The sequence below is a fragment of the Vicugna pacos genome, unplaced genomic scaffold, assembly GCF_048564905.1.
Source record: "Vicugna pacos unplaced genomic scaffold, VicPac4 scaffold_14, whole genome shotgun sequence".
Taxonomy (NCBI): domain Eukaryota; kingdom Metazoa; phylum Chordata; class Mammalia; order Artiodactyla; family Camelidae; genus Vicugna; species Vicugna pacos.
Genome location: NW_027328735.1, coordinates 4896957 through 4911430, shown reverse-complemented (window position 1 = coordinate 4911430; position 14474 = coordinate 4896957). Strand labels below are relative to the sequence as shown.

Genomic DNA, 14474 nt, shown 5'->3' with positions numbered 1-14474 from the left:
GTGGCATAGGCTCCCCTAGGTGGCAGCATTTGGCCATTCAGGATATGGTCTGTGTCCTGGCACTCCTCCCTCTCCTGCAATATTGCTGCCGAGATATCAGCTGAATCCCCTCTTGAGGTTCCCTTGTGACTATGTTGTTTCCTCCAGGTGCATTTTAAATCACTGTGATATTCGTGAGCTTTGTTGATTTGAATCATACAGCTGCTGGTAGGTCTATTGGGATTCCACCTCCTTTGGATGCTGTGTAATTCCTGAATTCGCATACATGATTCTTTCTTGGCTTTCAGGAAGTTTCAGTCTGATTTTTCTACAGATAAATTTTCAGACATTTTTTGTTTCCTTATCTCTTGCTTTTCCATCTGGGACCCTTATGAATTCTAGTCTTTCATGCCCTGTCTTAACCCAGGGTTCAACAGCAATGTTTACATTGCTTTGCACTTGCTTTCCTATGTCTGCTTCTGACCGAGGTTTTTCTGATCCCATGTCTTCACCGTCATTCACGCGTCCCTCTGCATTATCTAGTCTGCTTTCGACTAAATTTTAGCCCTGATATTATCACATCCATTGAGTTTCCTGATATTTTTTGGCTCGTCTTTAGACTTTCTCTTCCCCTTTTCCGGTATTCTGCCTTATGTGATTCTGAGACACTGTTGTTTTTCAGTGATTTCCTGACCTCCATTTTCAACACATGGTCTGGATAGCGTTTTGCAGTCTAGTTGTTTGAAAGCTTATCTTTTGGGCCTTCAATATCTTTGGAACTGAAAATGGTACTTCCTGTTTCTTTTACTGTACTTCTTCACCTCTACTGCTCAGGTAATATCAGGTATGTAATGTGGACTTCTAGGGCTTTGTTAAGTGAAAATTTTAGACTTTTGGCTCTACGCAATTCCATGGGATTTCTGTGCGGACAATTTCTCCTAGACATTGATGCCATATCGTGTTCCTGTGTGTGTTGTCTGGTATATCTCCAATTGCTGTTGTTGCATTAGTTTTGATGAAAAACCAATACTATTTCGATTTGCATAACTTCATTTTGATAATGCTTATCTCACAATTCTGAAAGTGCGCAGGACACTTCCTCTTGTGGAAATGAAGCTTTTAAAGGTTCTCAGCTCTGCATTCTGCTCTATGTCATTTTGGAGTGTTTCCAAAACAGCAAACTGAGAGTGCGCTTGTGCTTTGTAGTTCCACGGGAATGTGCCAATGAAAGCAGTTCTTCTCAGAGCTTCTCTGTCTACAGAAACACCAGTGGAATGCATATCTATGGATGTCACATATCAGGGCCTGCTGGAATGATCCCGCAGACCTACCTTGGTGTCCTCGGTGCCGTACCGTGCTGGTGCCATCCAAAATGTAGCATCCGCTTTAGGGAGATAATGCTGTAGGTAATGCTTCCTCTTCTAATGCTGTGGACTTGGACCACTCTTCCTTGTCCTCTCATCCTTGTGGCACGGGTGCACGAAGGCAACCACACAGCTGTTGCGCATCCTGTGCCTCAAACCAAACCATAATCCCAGCCCAGGTTATGAATGTAGCAGATCCTAAGTCTTTTCATTCTGATTTCAAAACCAAGGCCCCCTGGATCCCTCAGACCAGATGAACGATATCTCTGATTCAGCCCCACACGTGCTCTATTGGCAAAATGCCCAATTGGTCCCTGGTCCTGCAGATGCACTGGCTGTGGCCATGGGACATATTGGTAATCTCAACCACGTGACCAGTTTTGATGCTTTATCATTGGTACACATTTTGGTTTGCTCTCTTGATTCGACCCACCACATCCCACAATGCACTCCAGATCCCTGAGACTCAGCGTGTGCCATCATTCGTAGCCCTATCCCTCACAGAACGTTGCCTCTGCTACCTCAAATGTGGCAGCTGGGATCTTGGACTCCGAATCAACTGTGGGGATATTTTGCGCTGGTTTCTTTGAGTTCTGTCAGCCAAGCATCTGCTGTGCACTCTTGTAAATCTCAGCACATCACCTTCTATCCCATGTCTCCTGTCCGCTTGAGAGTGTGCGTCCAAGTTAAACAGTTTCACCCTTGTTGCTCCATCACCAGGGGTCAGACCCTCACTGGATTCCATTTCCTGCTTTGCCTTCTCCTGCTTCCAGGTGTCCTGAGGCCTCATCCTCTCTTTGGAAGTAACAGACCTCTCTTCGGCAAGTGTCCTGTGCCAAGGGCTGGGTGAGTGGATGTTTCCATTGCTCTGTTCATGGGAGCGAGTGAGTGCAGGTTGCACTTCTTCTCTGCCAACTGGGCATCGATGAATCATCACTATCCAGATACATTTCACAGAAATGTGATATTTGCTTAGCTCTTTGTTTCTATACAGCCGTGGTGGGAGGGATGGTCCGAATACACCTGTTTTGACATTGTGTTGATATCTCATTTGCAGTCTTTAAGAAGTTTAAAAGAATTCATTTACATGTTTTGGGAGTTATACGGAAATGAAGTTATTTTTTGAAACACACTCAATCGACCTAGAAGCCAGACTTGTCAATTTTGGTAACATTTTGTCAGCTCGACGGAAAACCTAGACAGATAGAATGCAAATTGGCAGTCCAAACTGTTAAAGGGTTCATGTCGGCTCTTTACGGTTGAAGCCTCCGAAACCAACAGGAACCATGAAATAACTATTGGAAACTTGAAATAACCCCCAAACTTGGATACACTTGTGCATTGGTGCCCTTTACTCCCAATGACACCTACTGGCCAATATTGGCATTTCAAGGGGTAACATCCCTCTCTAGGAAAATACAAGAGGAAAGAAACCAAATATATACATTTAGGTTTGAATCCAAAAGCACCTAGAGGCATTCTAGCTAGGAGAACCCTGCTGCAATTATGCTAGTCTATGGAGAACCAGGTGTTCTTCTATCAGTGATGAGAACGCTTAATCATCCGATCATGTTGGGTAAAGCCATTTAACGCAACCAAGTCTGCACCCGCATGATATAGTGCCCACGGGGGCTTGACTCAAGTGAAAGACGATCCACATAAGCTGTGTCTTTTATATCATTGGCGACTTTTACAGTACAGTTCTCTTTCTGACTTGTACTATTTACCTATACTGTCTTGAAAAATTGAGGCCTAATACAGATTCAAGTTCAGTCAGATTCCCCTCTCTTACCACACTCCCTTCACCCCAGGGAAGACATAAGCACAACATTTGCTGAATCTAGCGGAAGGCCATCGTTTCTAGGTGTGAGCTAAGTATTCAATTCCTATCTATTTCAGCCAAGTTTATTGGACCTTTAAGGAGTTCACTGTTGTTCACAGAGTGTGAAGCTGGAGGAACTCTGATTCTAGGAGGGGCTTGTTTTACTCGTAATGGCTTCATTGCAGCTCAGCTACTGATCCTTCAAAATGGATGCCTGTGTGGAGGGGAGGGAAGGCAAGTGCTTGCTAGCTAGGCCCAAACCTGGGAAAAGGCTTACCTGGGCTTGGTGAATTCTGGTCTGAATGGCTTGGGAAGGCCCCTTGGGAAGTGTGGATTCCCATGACCTCTTCCAAGAACAGGAGCGTTTTGATCATCTCTGCCATCTCTTCTCTTGCAGACGTCAGGGACCTTGGACCCGTTCTTGGAGAAGAGAATTGAGGAACTTCCTCAAGTCCACGTTGGCACTCCGTATGTTTCTGCCAGTATCAGCGAGGTTCAATATGTCTCATGAATGTCTTTTGAGCCTGGTATCCTCTACAGCTGTCTCCACGCCAGTATTCTCCATTGTAGCAGAACATCTCTCATCCATGTGTTCGCATCTCTCCTCAATCCGTTCAGCCAGCTTTTCGGCCAGCTTCTCTTCGTGTCTCCCCTAAAGTTGACTTCACCAGGACTGGGCAAGTCTGAAAGTACCTCGGAGCCTCACCAGTAAGCTGATGACAGGCAGATCTTCCACTGTCTGCCCTTTCAGGTTCTGGAAACTGACCTGTGACCTCAGGTCTTTGGGCAGCAGCAGTATCTCGAACTTACACAGCTTCCCGGACCAAACACCTAAGCCAAGCTCCACAGAGGGCGGCAGCCCCTCCATCACACTGATCCACCCACAGAACTCTGCCCGGTTACCTAGGATCCAACAGCCACAACAAGCCTCGCGGTACACACCAACATTCCACCTGGAATCCAACCGCTAACTGCCATCCCCAATGGCTGCTGCATCTTGTCAGTGTTGGGGGAGGGGCTGCATCCGACGAGAAGTTCCTAAGGTACATGTGATTCTACCCACTAGCGTCCCATGGGCCTTTCTTCTTCCCTCTTTCCTTTTGTTCAGATCTCTATGCACAGTACCAATGGAGGGAAGTGTGTCCCTTTTCAGTTGATGGTTTCACACGTCTTTAAACTTTCTAACAGTTCACAGTACACAGAGACCCACTAAAGGAGACTTATGTTCCTATAATATCCGTACACCCGGAATACATATGCGTCGCCTGATTTCTGCTGAAACACCCGCACTCTCAGGACATGGATCCATTGGTTTCATGGGGGCTGAAATTCCAAGAAATGAAACCAACCCCAATGTGCACTTTGCTGTCAGTCTCTTTTGCTCTTAGTACACTTTGGCAGAGCTACTTGCCTTTGTTATAGGCTTCTTACAATTCTTCTCTACGTAGCCTAGAATATGGCATTCCTTCATCCTGTTGGAAGACATACAAGTCTACATCACGGACTAGGAATCCATTTGATTCCAAATCGGCATTAGGGTTAGGTCACGATATGTTCTTATGAATCAAAATTTACGAATATGAATGCACGCCTCCGAATACAAGTGTGCTGAGTACATGCAAGCCGCGATAATGGGTCGATGCATGCTGAATGATCCTTGACATCACCTTAAGTATTTTCTTTTGAATAATCATGGTTCCCTTGGTAAATATCAGCCAACCGTAGCATTTTGGTGTTTGTTTGTTGGTTTGATTCTTTGTTGGTCTGCTTCTCGCTTGTATTGCAAACACGACAGGCCATGCATCTCTCCTTAAGCTTGAAACAGAGAGTCAAATAAGCTGATTCACTTAAGAGAGTGCTTCCAATCACCTATGATTTCCTGCTTCCCTCTCCCATCTTTAGGGTTTTGATGTCCTCCTTGCCTTCTTCTTGTTTCTTCTTTGCCACTCATGCTCTTCTTGCATTTCCAATAATGGTTTCTTCTTTCCATTTCATCTTGCTGCTTTTCTATTCAGGGTAGATTTCTCAACCATTCTTGTAGGATAAGTTTTGAACTGCTGAATTCTTTTAAGATTTGCCGGTTTGTGGAATTTTCTAGCTCTGCCGTTATTAGGACTGGCGGTCATGTGGCATAGGCTCCCCTAGGTGGCAGCATTTGGCCATTCAGGATATGGTCTGTGTCCTGGCACTCCTCCCTCTCCTGCAATATTGCTGCCGAGATATCAGCTGAATCCCCTCTTGAGGTTCCCTTGTGACTATGTTGTTTCCTCCAGGTGCATTTTAAATCACTGTGATATTCGTGAGCTTTGTTGATTTGAATCATACAGCTGCTGGTAGGTCTATTGGGATTCCACCTCCTTTGGATGCTGTGTAATTCCTGAATTCGCATACATGATTCTTTCTTGGCTTTCAGGAAGTTTCAGTCTGATTTTTCTACAGATAAATTTTCAGACATTTTTTGTTTCCTTATCTCTTGCTTTTCCATCTGGGACCCTTATGAATTCTAGTCTTTCATGCCCTGTCTTAACCCAGGGTTCAACAGCAATGTTTACATTGCTTTGCACTTGCTTTCCTATGTCTGCTTCTGACCGAGGTTTTTCTGATCCCATGTCTTCACCGTCATTCACGCGTCCCTCTGCATTATCTAGTCTGCTTTCGACTAAATTTTAGCCCTGATATTATCACATCCATTGAGTTTCCTGATATTTTTTGGCTCGTCTTTAGACTTTCTCTTCCCCTTTTCCGGTATTCTGCCTTATGTGATTCTGAGACACTGTTGTTTTTCAGTGATTTCCTGACCTCCATTTTCAACACATGGTCTGGATAGCGTTTTGCAGTCTAGTTGTTTGAAAGCTTATCTTTTGGGCCTTCAATATCTTTGGAACTGAAAATGGTACTTCCTGTTTCTTTTACTGTACTTCTTCACCTCTACTGCTCAGGTAATATCAGGTATGTAATGTGGACTTCTAGGGCTTTGTTAAGTGAAAATTTTAGACTTTTGGCTCTACGCAATTCCATGGGATTTCTGTGCGGACAATTTCTCCTAGACATTGATGCCATATCGTGTTCCTGTGTGTGTTGTCTGGTATATCTCCAATTGCTGTTGTTGCATTAGTTTTGATGAAAAACCAATACTATTTCGATTTGCATAACTTCATTTTGATAATGCTTATCTCACAATTCTGAAAGTGCACAGGACACTTCCTCTTGTGGAAATGAAGCTTTTAAAGGTTCTCAGCTCTGCATTCTGCTCTATGTCATTTTGGAGTGTTTCCAAAACAGCAAACTGAGAGTGCGCTTGTGCTTTGTAGTTCCACGGGAATGTGCCAATGAAAGCAGTTCTTCTCAGAGCTTCTCTGTCTACAGAAACACCAGTGGAAGCATATCTATGGATGTCACATATCAGGGCCTGCTGGAATGATCCCGCAGACCTACCTTGGTGTCCTCGGTGCCGTACCGTGCTGGTGCCATCCAAAATGTAGCATCCGCTTTAGGGAGATAATGCTGTAGGTAATGCTTCCTCTTCTAACGCTGTGGACTTGGACCACTCTTCCTTGTCCTCTCATCCTTGTGGCACGGGTGCACGAAGGCAACCACACAGCTGTTGCGCATCCTGTGCCTCAAACCAAACCATAATCCCAGCCCAGGTTATGAATGTAGCAGATCCTAAGTCTTTTCATTCTGATTTCAAAACCAAGGCCCCCTGGATCCCTCAGACCAGATGAACGATATCTCTGATTCAGCCCCACACGTGCTCTATTGGCAAAATGCCCAATTGGTCCCTGGTCCTGCAGATGCACTGGCTGTGGCCATGGGACATATTGGTAATCTCAACCACGTGACCAGTTTTGATGCTTTATCATTGGTACACATTTTGGTTTGCTCTCTTGATTCGACCCACCACATCCCACAATGCACTCCAGATCCCTGAGACTCAGCGTGTGCCATCATTCGTAGCCCTATCCCTCACAGAACGTTGCCTCTGCTACCTCAAATGTGGCAGCTGGGATCTTGGACTCCGAATCAACTGTGGGGATATTTTGCGCTGGTTTCTTTGAGTTCTGTCAGCCAAGCATCTGCTGTGCACTCTTGTAAATCTCAGCACATCACCTTCTATCCCATGTCTCCTGTCCGCTTGAGAGTGTGTGTCCAAGTTAAACAGAGTTTCACCCTTGTTGCTCCATCACCAGGGGTCAGACCCTCACTGGATTCCATTTCCTGCTTTGCCTTCTCCTGCTTCCAGGTGTCCTGAGGCCTCATCCTGTCTTTGGAAGTAACAGACCTCTCTTCGGCAAGTGTCCTGTGCCAAGGGCTGGGTGAGTGGATGTTTCCATTGCTCTGTTCATGGGAGCGAGTGAGTGCAGGTTGCACTACTTCTCTGCCAACTGGGCATCGATGAATCAACACTATCCAGATACATTTCACAGAAATGTGATATTTGCTTAGCTCTTTGTTTCTATACAGCCGTTGTGGGAGGGATGGTCCGAATACACCTGTTTTGACATTGTGTTGATATCTCATTTGCAGTCTTTAAGAAGTTTAAAAGAATTCATTTACATGTTTTGGGAGTTATACGAAAATGAAGTTATTTTTTGAAACACACTCAATCGACCTAGAAGCCAGACTTGTCAATTTTGGTAACATTTTGTCAGCTCGACGGAAAACCTAGACAGATAGAATGCAAATTGGCAGTCCAAACTGTTAAAGGGTTCATGTCGGCTCTTTACGGTTGAAGCCTCCGGAACCAACAGGAACCATGAAATAACTATTGGAAACTTGAAATAACCCCCAAACTTGGATACACTTGTGCATTGGTGCCCTTTACTCCCAATGACACCTACTGGCCAATATTGGCATTTCAAGGGGTAACATCCCTCTCTAGGAAAATACAAGAGGAAAGAAACCAAATATATACATTTAAGTTTGAATCCAAAAGCACCTAGAGGCATTCTAGCTAGGAGAACCCTGCTGCAATTATGCTAGTCTATGGAGAACCAGGTGTTCTTCTATCAGTGATGAGAACGCTTAATCATCCGATCATGTTGGGTAAAGCCATTTAACGCAACCAAGTCTGCACCCGCATGATATAGTGCCCACGGGGGCTTGACTCAAGTGAAAGACGATCCACATAAGCTGTGTCTTTTATATCATTGGCGACTTTTACAGTACAGTTCTCTTTCTGACTTGTAGTATTTACCTATACTGTCTTGAAAAATTGAGGCCTAATACAGATTCAAGTTCAGTCAGATTCCCCTCTCTTACCACACTCCCTTCACCCCAGGGAAGACATAAGCACAACATTTGCTGAATCTAGCGGAAGGCCATCGTTTCTAGGTGTGAGCTAAGTATTCAATTCCTATCTATTTCAGCCAAGTTTATTGGACCTTTAAGGAGTTCACTGTTGTTCACAGAGTGTGAAGCTGGAGGAACTCTGATTCTAGGAGGGGCTTGTTTTACTCGTAATGGCTTCATTGCAGCTCAGCTACTGATCCTTCAAAATGGATGCCTGTGTGGAGGGGAGGGAAGGCAAGTGCTTGCTAGCTAGGCCCAAACCTGGGAAAAGGCTTACCTGGGCTTGGTGAATTCTGGTCTGAATGGCTTGGGAAGGCCCCTTGGGAAGTGTGGATTCCCATGACCTCTTCCAAGAACAGGAGCGTTTTGATCATCTCTGCCATCTCTTCTCTTGCAGACGTCAGGGACCTTGGACCCGTTCTTGGAGAAGAGAATTGAGGAACTTCCTCAAGTCCACGTTGGCACTCCGTATGTTTCTGCCAGTATCAGCGAGGTTCAATATGTCTCATGAATGTCTTTTGAGCCTGGTATCCTCTACAGCTGTCTCCACGCCAGTATTCTCCATTGTAGCAGAACATCTCTCATCCATGTGTTCGCATCTCTCCTCAATCCGTTCAGCCAGCTTTTCGGCCAGCTTCTCTTCGTGTCTCCCCTAAAGTTGACTTCACCAGGACTGGGCAAGTCTGAAAGTACCTCGGAGCCTCACCAGTAAGCTGATGACAGGCAGATCTTCCACTGTCTGCCCTTTCAGGTTCTGGAAACTGACCTGTGACCTCAGGTCTTTGGGCAGCAGCAGTATCTCGAACTTACACAGCTTCCCGGACCAAACACCTAAGCCAAGCTCCACAGAGGGCGGCAGCCCCTCCATCACACTGATCCACCCACAGAACTCTGCCCGGTTACCTAGGATCCAACAGCCACAACAAGCCTCGCGGTACACACCAACATTCCACCTGGAATCCAACCGCTAACTGCCATCCCCAATGGCTGCTGCATCTTGTCAGTGTTGGGGGAGGGGCTGCATCCGACGAGAAGTTCCTAAGGTACATGTGATTCTACCCACTAGCGTCCCATGGGCCTTTCTTCTTCCCTCTTTCCTTTTGTTCAGATCTCTATGCACAGTACCAATGGAGGGAAGTGTGTCCCTTTTCAGTTGATGGTTTCACACGTCTTTAAACTTTCTAACAGTTCACAGTACACAGAGACCCACTAAAGGAGACTTATGTTCCTATAATATCCGTACACCCGGAATACATATGCGTCGCCTGATTTCTGCTGAAACACCCGCACTCTCAGGACATGGATCCATTGGTTTCATGGGGGCTGAAATTCCAAGAAATGAAACCAACCCCAATGTGCACTTTGCTGTCAGTCTCTTTTGCTCTTAGTACACTTTGGCAGAGCTACTTGCCTTTGTTATAGGCTTCTTACAATTCTTCTCTACGTAGCCTAGAATATGGCATTCCTTCATCCTGTTGGAAGACATACAAGTCTACATCACGGACTAGGAATCCATTTGATTCCAAATCGGCATTAGGGTTAGGTCACGATATGTTCTTATGAATCAAAATTTACGAATATGAATGCACGCCTCCGAATACAAGTGTGCTGAGTACATGCAAGCCGCGATAATGGGTCGATGCATGCTGAATGATCCTTGACATCACCTTAAGTATTTTCTTTTGAATAATCATGGTTCCCTTGGTAAATATCAGCCAACCGTACCATTTTGGTGTTTGTTTGTTGGTTTGATTCTTTGTTGGACTGCTTCTCGCTTGTATTGCAAACACGACAGGCCATGCATCTCTCCTTAAGCTTGAAACAGAGAGTCAAATAAGCTGATTCACTTAAGAGAGTGCTTCCAATCACCTATGATTTCCTGCTTCCCTCTCCCATCTTTAGGGTTTTGATGTCCTCCTTGCCTTCTTCTTGTTTCTTCTTTGCCACTCATGCTCTTCTTGCATTTCCAATAATGGTTTCTTCTTTCCATTTCATCTTGCTGCTTTTCTATTCAGGGTAGATTTCTCAACCATTCTTGTAGGATAAGTTTTGAACTGCTGAATTCTTTTAAGATTTGCTGGTTTGTGGAATTTTCTAGCTCTGCCGTTATTAGGACTGGCGGTCATGTGGCATAGGCTCCCCTAGGTGGCAGCATTTGGCCATTCAGGATATGGTCTGTGTCCTGGCACTCCTCCCTCTCCTGCAATATTGCTGCCGAGATATCAGCTGAATCCCCTCTTGAGGTTCCCTTGTGACTATGTTGTTTCCTCCAGGTGCATTTTAAATCACTGTGATATTCGTGAGCTTTGTTGATTTGAATCATACAGCTGCTGGTAGGTCTATTGGGATTCCACCTCCTTTGGATGCTGTGTAATTCCTGAATTCGCATACATGATTCTTTCTTGGCTTTCAGGAAGTTTCAGTCTGATTTTTCTACAGATAAATTTTCAGACATTTTTTGTTTCCTTATCTCTTGCTTTTCCATCTGGGACCCTTATGAATTCTAGTCTTTCATGCCCTGTCTTAACCCAGGGTTCAACAGCAATGTTTACATTGCTTTGCACTTGCTTTCCTATGTCTGCTTCTGACCGAGGTTTTTCTGATCCCATGTCTTCACAGTCATTCACGCGTCCCTCTGCATTATCTAGTCTGCTTACGACTAAATTTTAGCCCTGATATTATCACATCCATTGAGTTTCCTGATATTTTTTGGCTCGTCTTTAGACTTTCTCTTCCCCTTTTCCGGTATTCTGCCTTATGTGATTCTGAGACACTGTTGTTTTTCAGTGATTTCCTGACCTCCATTTTCAACACATGGTCTGGATAGCGTTTTGCAGTCTAGTTGTTTGAAAGCTTATCTTTTGGGCCTTCAATATCTTTGGAACTGAAAATGGTACTTCCTGTTTCTTTTACTGTACTTCTTCACCTCTACTGCTCAGGTAATATCAGGTATGTAATGTGGACTTCTAGGGCTTTGTTAAGTGAAAATTTTAGACTTTTGGCTCTACGCAATTCCATGGGATTTCTGTGCGGACAATTTCTCCTAGACATTGATGCCATATCGTGTTCCTGTGTGTGTTGTCTGGTATATCTCCAATTGCTGTTGTTGCATTAGTTTTGATGAAAAACCAATACTATTTCGATTTGCATAACTTCATTTTGATAATGCTTATCTCACAATTCTGAAAGTGCGCAGGACACTTCCTCTTGTGGAAATGAAGCTTCTAAAGGTTCTCAGCTCTGCATTCTGCTCTATGTCATTTTGGAGTGTTTCCAAAACAGCAAACTGAGAGTGCGCTTGTGCTTTGTAGTTCCACGGGAATGTGCCAATGAAAGCAGTTCTTCTCAGAGCTTCTCTGTCTACAGAAACACCAGTGGAATGCATATCTATGGATGTCACATATCAGGGCCTGCTGGAATGATCCCGCAGACCTACCTTGGTGTCCTCGGTGCCGTACCGTGCTGGTGCCATCCAAAATGTAGCATCCGCTTTAGGGAGATAATGCTGTAGGTAATGCTTCCTCTTCTAACGCTGTGGACTTGGACCACTCTTCCTTGTCCTCTCATCCTTGTGGCACGGGTGCACGAAGGCAACCACACAGCTGTTGCGCATCCTGTGCCTCAAACCAAACCATAATCCCAGCCCAGGTTATGAATGTAGCAGATCCTAAGTCTTTTCATTCTGATTTCAAAACCAAGGCCCCCTGGATCCCTCAGACCAGATGAACGATATCTCTGATTCAGCCCCACACGTGCTCTATTGGCAAAATGCCCAATTGGTCCCTGGTCCTGCAGATGCACTTGGTGTGGCCATGGGACATATTGGTAATCTCAACCACGTGACCAGTTTTGATGCTTTATCATTGGTACACATTTTGGTTTGCTCTCTTGATTCGACCCACCACATCCCACAATGCACTCCAGATCCCTGAGACTCAGCGTGTGCCATCATTCGTAGCCCTATCCCTCACAGAACGTTGCCTCTGCTACCTCAAATGTGGCAGCTGGGATCTTGGACTCCGAATCAACTGTGGGGATATTTTGCGCTGGTTTCTTTGAGTTCTGTCAGCCAAGCATCTGCTGTGCACTCTTGTAAATCTCAGCACATCACCTTCTATCCCATGTCTCCTGTCCGCTTGAGAGTGTGCGTCCAAGTTAAACAGTTTCACCCTTGTTGCTCCATCACCAGGGGTCAGACCCTCACTGGATTCCATTTCCTGCTTTGCCTTCTCCTGCTTCCAGGTGTCCTGAGGCCTCATCCTGTCTTTGGAAGTAACAGACCTCTCTTCGGCAAGTGTCCTGTGCCAAGGGCTGGGTGAGTGGATGTTTCCATTGCTCTGTTCATGGGAGCGAGTGAGTGCAGGTTGCACTTCTTCTCTGCCAACTGGGCATCGATGAATCAACACTATCCAGATACATTTCACAGAAATGTGATATTTGCTTAGCTCTTTGTTTCTATACAGCCGTGGTGGGAGGGATGGTCCGAATACACCTGTTTTGACATTGTGTTGATATCTCATTTGCAGTCTTTAAGAAGTTTAAAAGAATTCATTTACATGTTTTGGGAGTTATACGAAAATGAAGTTATTTTTTGAAACACACTCAATCGACCTAGAAGCCAGACTTGTCAATTTTGGTAACATTTTGTCAGCTCGACGGAAAACCTAGACAGATAGAATGCAAATTGGCAGTCCAAACTGTTAAAGGGTTCATGTCGGCTCTTTACGGTTGAAGCCTCCGAAACCAACAGGAACCATGAAATAACTATTGGAAACTTGAAATAACCCCCAAACTTGGATACACTTGTGCATTGGTGCCCTTTACTCCCAATGACACCTACTGGCCAATATTGGCATTTCAAGGGGTAACATCCCTCTCTAGGAAAATACAAGAGGAAAGAAACCAAATATATACATTTAGGTTTGAATCCAAAAGCACCTAGAGGCATTCTAGCTAGTAGAACCCTGCTGCAATTATGCTAGTCTATGGAGAACCAGGTGTTCTTCTATCAGTGATGAGAACGCTTAATCATCCGATCATGTTGGGTAAAGCCATTTAACGCAACCAAGTCTGCACCCGCATGATATAGTGCCCACGGGGGCTTGACTCAAGTGAAAGACGATCCACATAAGCTGTGTCTTTTATATCATTGGCGACTTTTACAGTACAGTTCTCTTTCTGACTTGTACTATTTACCTATACTGTCTTGAAAAATTGAGGCCTAATACAGATTCAAGTTCAGTCAGATTCCCCTCTCTTACCACACTCCCTTCACCCCAGGGAAGACATAAGCACAACATTTGCTGAATCTAGCGGAAGGCCATCGTTTCTAGGTGTGAGCTAAGTATTCAATTCCTATCTATTTCAGCCAAGTTTATTGGACCTTTAAGGGGTTCACTGTTGTTCACAGAGTGTGAAGCTGGAGGAACTCTGATTCTAGGAGGGGCTTGTTTTACTCGTAATGGCTTCATTGCAGCTCAGCTACTGATCCTTCAAAATGGATGCCTGTGTGGAGGGGAGGGAAGGCAAGTGCTTGCTAGCTAGGCCCAAACCTGGGAAAAGGCTTACCTGGGCTTGGTGAATTCTGGTCTGAATGGCTTGGGAAGGCCCCTTGGGAAGTGTGGATTCCCATGACCTCTTCCAAGAACAGGAGCGTTTTGATCATCTCTGCCATCTCTTCTCTTGCAGACGTCAGGGACCTTGGACCCGTTCTTGGAGAAGAGAATTGAGGAACTTCCTCAAGTCCACGTTGGCACTCCGTATGTTTCTGCCAGTATCAGCGAGGTTCAATATGTCTCATGAATGTCTTTGGAGCCTGGTATCCTCTACAGCTGTCTCCACGCCAGTATTCTCCATTGTAGCAGAACATCTCTCATCCATGTGTTCGCATCTCTCCTCAATCCGTTCAGCCAGCTTTTCGGCCAGCTTCTCTTCGTGTCTCCCCTAAAGTTGACTTCACCAGGACTGGGCAAGTCTGAAAGTACCTCGGAGCCTCACCAGTAAGCTGATGACAGGCA

The 14474-nt window shown here is 45.1% G+C and overlaps 1 long non-coding RNA gene across 1 annotated transcript; it reads left to right on the top strand.

The window, feature by feature from the left end:
• The first annotated feature begins 9415 nt into the window (after positions 1-9415).
• Positions 9416-14339, top strand: LOC140692670 (uncharacterized). The gene is made up of 3 exons (XR_012068253.1): positions 9416-9500; positions 12700-12772; positions 14146-14339. It is a non-coding gene; the product is annotated as an uncharacterized lncRNA (long non-coding RNA).
• Positions 14340-14474: the final 135 nt, after the last annotated feature.